The 10,603-nt window shown below is 45.4% G+C and overlaps 1 protein-coding gene across 3 annotated transcripts in view; it reads right to left on the reverse strand.

Moving 5' to 3' along the window:
* The window catches only part of CTIF (cap binding complex dependent translation initiation factor), a 225,112-nt gene extending 223,815 nt beyond the window's left edge, over positions 1-1,297 (reverse strand). For 2 of the 3 annotated variants that reach the window (XR_010090873.1, XM_063453862.1), the window contains exon 1: positions 1,067-1,297. The gene's annotated coding sequence lies outside the window, so the exon portion shown is untranslated. The remainder of the gene's footprint in view (positions 1-1,066) is intronic. The other variant, XM_063453861.1, reaches the window with a different exon arrangement.
* Positions 1,298-10,603: the final 9,306 nt, after the last annotated feature.

Here is a 10,603-nt window from a genome sequence, read left to right on the forward strand (position 1 = left end):
ATACCACACAGGCTTTTTATTTTATTTTATTTTTTTATGATATCACAACAGTAACAGATGACAGGTCAACAAGCCTATTAAAAGCTTGTGAACATCTCTATTGCAGTATCATAATGTCAATAGTTTATGTATTCTCGGGCCTTTCACTCTACAATCTGCCTAACAGATTATTGGTCTTCATTAAAAATAAATACATTTACCATCCTTTCAAAAAAAAAAAAAAATTGACTTTACTTCAATTAAAGAAAAACAAATGTATGTATTTACTGTATATGCAAAACAAAGTTAGAAAGCCTAGCAGACTGTGCTTGAATAAGTCACTCCCATAAACACAGTCCTTTATATGCGATACTGGCATTTAAATCAAAGCATCAGCTGCTACATTCCTCTGTCAAATTGTGTCCACAGCTGCCAAATGGCATATTGTTTAGCAATCATGTTATATGGTGCACAGTGCCTACTTTAAATACATTATTCATTATTTGGAAACAAAGCAAAAGACAGTGCCAAAAAATGGGCTTGGTAGAACCCTAGTACAGGATATCCAGGACATAAACACATGATGCACCTTATCCACTGTTACCATAAAAAGCCTTGTACCACATCCAGGATCATCTGACATGTGAAGGTCTGATGGGAAATGATTAAATCACATGGGGGATTGTTGTGTGGCCTACGAAGCCCAGTTTAGCAATGCCCAACCCTATAAAAGAGCCAGCTGGGTCATTATGCAGGAGAGCTCCATTCTGTGACCCCACTTTTGGGTGATGTCATATTGTGATCACAGAACACCAATGCTGAAAGACAAATAGGGCCTGGCTCTTTTTGGGGCACAAAGGTACCCTAATCACCCCAAGGCATAGCCACGTCTACAGCCAGAAGCACAGCATGTCCAAGGGTAAATCACTGTCCAGTATGAGCAGGGCTGGGGCTGACAATCCTGACATTAATTCCAAAAGGTTCTAAATTCTATGCTGGATACTTTGTATCCCAATATTCCAGTATCTGCCCTGGGGGATGAAGGCACAACATAACAAGTGCAAGGGATGCTGCAGCAGCTGCTTACCTTGGCTGTGACTGCTGAAATCTGCAGTGGTGCTAGTCCTGGTGGCCACTGATTGCCCAGACCACCTCCCTAAGGCAGCTCCAGTGCTGGAAGTCTCATGGGTTCCGGAAGAGAGCGGACGCCTGGCCAGGGATACTGGAGGAGAGAGCCAGGCTGACACAGGCAGAGAGAATGCAGGAGAGTGACATCACAGCTCCGCCCCCTGGCTGCATCACGTGGATTAGGAAAAGGAACTGGATGCCGCACAGCATGAAGGGATATGTAGTCCCAGGAAAAATAATCCTCTAATGCTCTCCAGACCAGGCAAAACTCTATGAATGGGCCAGATTTATTAATTACTAAGAGAAGCAACAATAGAGGGACAAGAAAATATTTTATATTATATGTTACTAAATAATAATATAGTATTTTTAAAATATACTGTTTATATAATATTTTACTTCAAACTCTTATGTATATCTTTTTAATTTGGTCCATATACCATTTGTACAGTGCCCATTTAACTTAAAATCCATTTAAAAAAAAAAACATTGCAGCTATGGAAGAGCATATTCTCATTATTTTGCCATAATGCCAAAAATAATCACACAGTCTTTACATATTTAAAATTACGTTAAACACACTCTGGAATGATTTGCTGTTTTGTAAAGCAGCGTCTCAATCCAATGGCTTAACTTGTGAATGAACCATATAAACTCATTATGTGTTGCGCATGATCTGAGCTTGCGTCTGATGGATATTTGTTTGTCCTTTGAGTGGTTTTGTTGTACATTATATTTTATTTTCCCTTGTTCTTAGACAGTTTTACTTAACCCCTTAAGGACTGGACTGTTTTTGCGATGTTGTACATTTGCGACCAGGCCTCTTTTTACACTTTTGTGGTGTTTGTGTTTAGCTGTAATTTTCCGCTCTCTCATTTACTGTTCCTATACAAATTATATGTTGTTTTTTTCAGGACAAAAAAGGCTTTCTTTACATACCATTATTTATATAATCTCATGTAATTTAATAAAAATAAAATGAAAAAATATGATGAAAAAAATACATGTTTTTTGACTTTTACTTGAAAAATCTTTTACTCATCTACAAAAGCGAATAAAAAAAACTGCTAAATAGATTCAAAATTTTGTCCTGAGTTTTAAAATATCCAGTGTTTACATGCTTTTTTGCAAGTTATGGGGCTATAGGTACAAGTAGGATATTGTGGTTTCAAAACATACATTTTTTCAAATTTATCAATAGTGACATTGTAACACTATTATTTGTCAAAATTCTCTGAATAACACCCCACATGTACATATTTTTTTTAAAGTAGATAACCCAGAGTATTCAATATAGGGTATGTCCAGTCTTTTTTAGTAGCCACCTAGTCGCAAACACTGGCCAAAGTTAGCGTTATTTGTTTGAGTGTGAAAAAGTAAAAAACTAAATTGAACGCTAATTTTGGCCAGTGTTTGTGACTAAGTGGCTACTAAAAAAGACTGGACATACCCCATTTGCAATACCTTGGGTTGTCTTCTTTTGCAAAAGGTATGCCATCATGGGCGTAATTCTCATTCCTGGGCTACCATACGCTCTCAAAGGCAACGTAACCAACCTGGCCATTTTCAATGTAAAAATATTTGACCCATATATTTGACCCTGTAACTTTCAAAAACGCTATAAAATCTGTACATGGGGGTACTGTTAAACTCGGGAGACTTTGCTGAACACAAATATTAGTGTTTCAAAACAGGAAAACGTATCACAACAATTATATCATCAGTAAAAGTGCTGTTTGTGTGTGAAAAATTTGAAAAAAGTCACTTTCACTGACAATATCATCGCTGTGATAGGTTTTACTGTTTGGAATCACTAATATTTGTGTTCAGCAAAGTCTCCCGAGTAAAACGGTACCCCCCATGTACAGGTTTTAGGGTGTCATAGAAAGTTACAGGGTAAAATACAGTGCTAGCAAATTAAATTCTCTGCAATTTCGGCCTGGGTTGGCAGGCAGGTACCTCAAATTGCAATTAATAAAATTATTTAATTATGTAAAAATATTACATAAATACGCACGTAGAATTTAAATATATATGCACATTTATATATTTGAAGTCTACGTGTATATTTATATAATTATTTATGTAATTTTGAATTTAAACAAATGTATATTTCGTATTATTTTTATTTCTTTATATATACATAGATATATATACAATTTCATTCTAAGTGTATTTTGATATAAATGTATATATTTTAATATCAAAATACAGTTAGAATAAAATTTCATATAGATATATAATTTTTTTTAAATTTTTTATTATTATTTAAAAAAAAATTAATTTAATTTAATTTACTTATTATTTGTATTTTATAAAAATAATATATATACAATATATATAGTTATTATATATATTATATATATACGTGTGTAATTTAATTATAAGTGTATTTTTATATTAATATATGTACATATTAATATAAAAATACACTTAGCATGACATTATATATATGATATATAGACATATATTATATAGATATAATATATGTCTATATATCATATATATATACACATATATAATTATTATTTTTTTTATTAACATTAACCTTTATTTTATTTTTATGATTTAACAGTTGCAGGGAGTCCCCCTGCAGGCAGACACATGGACACCTATTGTGACCATGTGGTCGCCCTGTTGAGCGATCACATGGCCACAGGGGTCCTAATTCGCCATGGGGAGACTGTCTGGGCTGCAGGCAGTCTCCCCACAACGGGAGCACCGCCGATCGCCGCCGGGGGAACGACGGCGATCGGGTAAGTACATCTTAAAGTTAGGACGGTTCAGGACCGTCATCGGTCGGCAACGCAAAAATGCCGATGACGTTCCTGAACCGTCCTAAGTCCTTAAGGGGTTAATCAACCAACTTGGTGTAGTATTATAATAAAATGCCATAAAAAAATATATAATTTATTTTTACAACTATTCACTAATAACAAAAGAGCACATTTTAAACTTTCCAACATTCTTCTCCTGTAAAGCGGGATGCAGTTATGTGGGAATAAAAGGGGTGGGCCCACTATTTCGCTAATAAACCATGACATGAAGATCCTAGCGAAAATTCAGGCAGAGCGCCTGAACCCTTTCCTTGCGTCCCTGGTAGACGCCGATCAGGTCGGCTTTATACCAAACAGACAGCTATTTGAAAACACTCGCAGGAATATCGACTTAATATGGAGGCAGGTGGCCACGAAAACCCGAACGCTTTTTGTGTCACTTGACGCAGAAAAGGCTTTTGATCGGGTGATGTGGCCGTACCTGTTCACTCTGCTAACCCACCTAGGCTTCCCAGACCAGTTCATGACCTTACTAACTGCACTGTATACCAATGTCAGGGCACAGGTGCAAATTTCGGGGGCCCCTCTCCGACCGTTCCAACTGTCCAACGGTACGAGGCAGGGCTGCCCCCTCTCCCCCCTGTTGTTCGTAATATCGCTGGAACCCTTGCTGCAGGCACTCCGGAGGAATTCGGGCATCACGGGTGTAAGGGTGGGGGGACGGGAGTTCCTTGTCTCGGCTTATGCGGATGATGTGCTCTTGGCTGTGACCGACCCGGTGCGATCCATGAGGGCCCTACAGGGGGTGCTGGGCACTTACGGGGCCATTTCCGGGTATAAGGCGAATATGGCAAAATCGGGCGCCCTCCCCATAGGGGTACCGTCAGGCCAATTTCGTGGATAGGGCGCATACACGCCGTTAAAATGAACATCCTGCCCAGAATTTTATTTCTGTTCCAGGCGCTCCCTATACGCGTTACCAGGGCCTCCCTGCAGCCCCTGCAGAGGGCGATCGGAGCCTTTATATGGCAGAACAAACGACCTAGAATATCCAGATTTATATTATATAGGCCGCGCCCGAGGGGGGGTCTGGGCCTCCCTCACATATATTTCTATTACATGGCGGCACAATTGTCACAGGTGGCGATGTGGCACTCCCCACCAGGGGAGCGCAAATGGGCGGACATAGAGTCCCTTATGACGGTCGCGGATATCCCACAGCTTCTCATGTGGGTCCCAAAGGAATTTAGACCATAGATCAGGGCCACATGCCCATCAATCATTCCCCTCAACTCCCTCCAAATATGGGACACCTCCAAGCTTAAATATCAGCTGACATCGGACCCTTCCCCGCTTATGCCATACTTACGCAACAAAGCCTTCGTCCCAGGGATGACGGCGAGAGACTTTAAAAACCTCGAAGGCATAGGCTTACAACGCATATGTCACTTATACGAGGGAGCAGAGGTCGTCCCCTTCGAGGCCCTAAGACAGCAGGGCCATCTCACTCCCGCAGATTTTTTTCAATATTTACAAATCAGGGACTTCGCGAACCAGACACACATAAAGATGGCAGCTCGGAAACAGATGACGTTCTATGAACGCATAGAACTGGATCTGGTACCAGGCACTGGGTATTGTGGAATACCAGCGGGACGGGAGATTCCCCAAGGAAGACCAGCGGTTGCAGAAGCGAGTAGCCCTGCAGATGCCCTTCCCGGGAGAGCAGCCCCTGGAGGAATGGGTGAGGAAATTGGAACACCTAGTATGGCAGGAGATGTGGCTAGAAGATGCCTACCAGGCGCTCTGGTGGTATGGAGCACAATACCCCACAATGGACAGCCAAGCATGACAAGCCAGAGGAAGAGGAGTTTGATGGTCCTGGCTTGTTATGGCAGTCGTTTTCAGAGTCTGAGTTTGGGAGCCCTACACAAGCCCGGTTCAGTGATCTCTTTGAGTGGAGGGAGAGCAGGTATGACTGGGACGACACTCAGGAGATAGAGCAAGACCTGGTCCACCTAGTGACCCGAGAGATGGAGCTGGAACAGGGCTACCAAAATCTGTTCCACTCCAGTGAGAAGGCTCAGCAGGGAAGCGGAGACCCAGATCCAGACTCATTCAGCTGGGCAGATATTGAGGAGATGTACTGGGAAGAACCCCAGGTGTCCGGTGGAGATGGGACCAAGATCTCTCCACCGGTCCTGCCGGGAATTGGGAGCACAGTCTCCATTCCCCAGCGGCAGTATGAAGTGCAGGGAGAGGAGAGCAGCGTCCTCCCTCCCCAGCGGCTGGCTGAGTTACAGGGGGCAGAGGTAGTTGTTCCTGCCCCCCAGCAGCAGAGTGATATGCCGGGAAGGCAGTGTGAAGTGCAGGGAGAGGAGAGCAGTGTCCTCCCTCCCCAGCGGCAGGCTGAGTTACAGGGGGCAGAGGTAGTTGTTCCTGCCCCCCAGCAGCAGAGTGAGATGCCGGGAAGGCAGTGTGAAGTCCAGGGAGAGGAGAGCAGTGTCCTCCCTCCCCAGCGGCAGCATGATTTTTCAGGAATTGGGAGCCCAGTCTCCATTCCCCAGCGGCAGTGTGATGTGCCGGGAATTGGGAGCCCAGTCTCCATTCCCCAGCGGCAGTGTGATGTGCTGGGAATTGGGAGCCCAGTCTCCATTCCCCAGCGGCAGTGTGATGTGCCGGGAATTGGGAGCCCAGTCTCCATTCTCCAGCGGCAGAGTGACCAGCTTAATTGATTGTTACTGGGTGGTCGCGGTTACACCTAGCCGCCACACGATGGTGGTGTTCTGGAGCTCCCCGGGCAGCCAGCGTTTTTCTGCCCGGCTTTCATGCACCAAACCCGGACACTTTTACGTGCAGGCACCGCTGAACCTCCAGCCCCTGGTTTTAATTCGTACTGATTTAACGAATGCATGTAAATTCGGTATTTTATGTTGGAGGAATGTTTTAACCCAGATAGCCATGCCATGGAGCATATTAGTCTAATTACAGACTTTGGCTCCATGGCAATTAAACTGTATTCGTGTGGTCTGAGTGCCATTCACCTAATAATGTGCACTCAGACCTGAGCTATCTGGGGATATGTTACATGTATATATTTACTGTACCATTTGTTCCATTATGTAGTTTAACCCCTTAAGGACACACGACGTGTGTGACACGTCATGATTCCCTTTTATTCCAGAAGTTTGGTCCTTAAGGGGTTAAAGTCTGTCTTTGTGTCCCCACGTGTGTAATGGAGTTTTGCCTTTGTCCTGGGAGATAATTGAATTACTTCTCAATTATCTCCAGGCAGGGGAGGGCTGGCAGCCTTAGGCCTGGGGGGCAAAACCAGTCAAGTGGCCCATTGCGCCACCAAATCAGTTCACCATCCATGCCCACCTTTTCCTGGTTTTATAACGGATATTGATGTTATGCTAATCAGTAGCTCTTTGCCATACCCACTCCTTCACGGCTCTGACTTTCAATGTTGTCAGAGCACAGGCTGAGAATCTCTGAGCCTGTGCTCTGACTCACTAACTGAGCGCTGGAACCACGAGGGAGAGGATATGATCTGACTGCACCTACTGCTGGTGCGCACCAGTGGACCACCAGCGAATTGTTTAAATTAAATATACTGGTGTACCCAACTTGTGAGCTGTGTTGGCCGCCGGGTGCCTCTGTTGTCATGACACCCTGCGTGACCGCACAGCTTGCCCACCCCAACGGCTGGCCCTGCTGACACACACTGACGTTACTACTTAGACATCCCTCAATATTAATACAGACATCAGAGTAAACACCAATAAACTGTGGAACCAGAGCTGATCCCCCCAAATTTATAAAGGTTTGCTTAGAGGATTTATTGTAAGATTAAATCATGCCTCCTCCTCTCTCTCCCCCATGCGCTGCTCTGTAGGCTGGGAGGAAGTGAAGAGTAATCACAGTCTCCCAGCACAACGCCACCTGTGGCTGCATGGGGAACAGCTGTTTAATGTAATGCTTGTAGGACGGCCAGCTGCCGCAGAACCTCTTTGTTTCCGTCTCTGCAAAGGGCTCCAGGCACTGCTTGTTGTGAGCCACTGTAAATTAGGGGCAGAGGGCACTTGCACTGCGGTCAAGACGGGTCTGGGCAGGAGGAGAGTGCAATGCAATCAGTGAACTCCCCTCCTGTGGGTCACCAGTAGACTGGTGCACCTGCCCAGGATCAGAGCCGGTGCAAGGATGTTTGCCGCCCTAGACAAAATGTAAATTTGCCGCCCCCCCATGTGACATCACAATGCCCCACCCATATGATCTGCCATATGAACTAACGCCAGTGCTGCACACAGTGTGTGTTTACATTAAAAAGCCTGCAGGGACCAGCTATAGACACCACAACCACTTCATTAAGCTATAGTGTCCCTTTAATGTGAGGTAAATTATAGATTAGTGTCACTAATAATATACTAGATTGCCTACTTACAATTAGATGAGGATGATGATCATGATGAGCTGCAGTTTGGCTCCACTGGTCTGGTGTAGAACAGGATCTCTGGAGGCTGTTTGCAACTGTGGTCACAAAATTCAATGTTCTGGGAGAATTAGAAGCAGCTCCATTTTTTGGGGGCCTCTTACACAGCTCAAGGTCTGGGCCCCAGGGCCTGACGGTGGGTATGCCCATAAGGCCCACTCATAAGTCCACTTATATGTTCCACCCACCCATGAGTTCGCTCACAGGGAGTGGAGTGTGTAGGGGATGTGTTATGAGTTATTGTAGAGGATCTAGTATGTGTGCTTATGGTATGTAGTTTATAGGGATACCAGTTTGTGCAGGTGATGCAGTGTGTTTGTGTGTAGTAGAAGCAGTGTGTATTTGTGTATAAGGGATGTATTATGTGTTTCTGGTTGTGTGTAAGGGATGCATTGTGTGAATCTGTGTTTGTATGCATAAGGGATGCAAGGTGTGTGTCTGTATGTGTGTGCATTGAGTGTAAGAGATGCATTGTGTTTGCATTGTCTGTTTCTGTGTATGTGTGCAAAGGATGCATTGTCTTTGTGTGGGGGTTGCATTGTGTGTGTGTGTGTGTAATGGATGCATTGTGTGTTTCTCTGTGTGTAAGGGAAGCATGTTGTGTTTATGTGTATGTATAGGGATGCATTGTGTGTTTCTGTGTATGTATAGGGATGCATTGTGTGTGTGTGTGTGTGTGTGCGCATAGTGTGAAAGAGCTCCCTGTCTTGCCCCCTGTCCTATAGAGCTGTCCCTTCTGTCCCTTAGAGCTTCTTAACCCTCCTACTTCTTCTTACTCCCCCTTCTTCTTCTTACCCCCTCTTCTTCTTTTTCTTACACCCCCCTTCTTCTTACCCCCTACTTCTTCTTACTCCACCTTCTTCTTCTTACTTCCCCTTCTTCTTCTTACTTCCCCCTCTCCTTCTTACTCCCCACTCTTCTTCTTACTCCCCCTTCTTCTTATCTCCCCTCCTTCTTACTCCCCCTCACCCTCTTTTTACTCCCCCTCCCCATCCCCCCTCTTTTTCTTATCTCCCCTCCTTCTTATCTCCCCTCCTTCTTACTCCCACCTCTTCTTCTTACTCCCCCTTCTTCTTCTTACTCCCCACTCTTCTTACTCCCCCCTATTTTTCTTACTCCCCCCTTCTTCTTCTTACCCCCTTCTTTTTCTTATCTCCCCTCCTTCTTATTCCCCCTCTCCCTCTTCTTACTCCCCCTTCCCCCCTCTTTTTCTTATCTCCCCTCCTTCTTACTCCCCCTCCCCCTCTTCTTCTTACTTCCCCTTCTTCTTCTTACCCCCTCTTTTTCTTATCTCCCCTCCTTCTTACTCCCCCCTCTTCTTACTCCCCCCCTTCTTTTTCTTATCTCCCCTCCTTCTTACTCCCCCCTCCCCCTCTTCTTATTCCCCCTCCCCCTCTTCTTCCCCCCTTTTTCTTATCTCTCCTCCTTCTTACTGCCCCCTCCCCCTCTCCCTCTTCTTACTCCCCCTCCCTCTCTTCTTCTTACTCCCCCCTCCCTCTCTTCTTACCCCCCCTCCCCTCTAACTCCCCCCTCCCCTTTTACTCTCCCCCTCCCCTCTTCTTACTCCCCACCCCATCTTATTACTCCCCCCTCCCCTCTTCTTACTCCCCCTCCCTCTCCTTACTCCCCCCTCCCTCTTCTTACTCTCCCCCCCTCTTACTCCCCCTCACTCTCCCCCTCTTCTTACTCTCCCCCCTCCCCTCCCCTCTTCTTACTCCCCCCTCTTCTTATTCCCCCCTCCCCTCTTCTTATTCCCCCACCTCCCCTCTTACTCCCCCCTACCCTCTTCTTATTCCCCCTCTCCCCTCTTCTTATTCCCCCCTCCCTCTTCTTATTCCCCCCCTCTCCTCTTCTTATTCCCCCCACCTCCCCTCTTACTCCCCCTCCCCTCTTCTTATTCCCCCCTCCCCTCTTCTTATTCCCCCTCCCCTCTTCTTATTCCCCCCTCTCCCCTCTTCTTATTCCCCCCCTCTCCCCTCTTCTTATTCCCCCCCTCTCCCCTCTTCTTATTCCCCCCCTCTCCCCTCTTCTTACTCCCCCCTCCCCTCTTCTTATTCCCCTCTCTCCCCTCTTCTTATTCCCCCCCTCTCCCCTCTTCTTATTCCCCCCCTCCCCTCTTCTTACTCCCCCCCTCCCCACTTCTTATTCCCCCCTCTCCCCTCTTCTTATTCACCCCCCCTTCTTACCCCCCCTCCCTTCTTCTTACCCCCTCCCCTGTAGCGTGGCC

This window comes from Pelobates fuscus, chromosome 5 (assembly GCF_036172605.1).
Source record: "Pelobates fuscus isolate aPelFus1 chromosome 5, aPelFus1.pri, whole genome shotgun sequence".
Taxonomy (NCBI): Eukaryota; Metazoa; Chordata; class Amphibia; order Anura; family Pelobatidae; genus Pelobates; species Pelobates fuscus.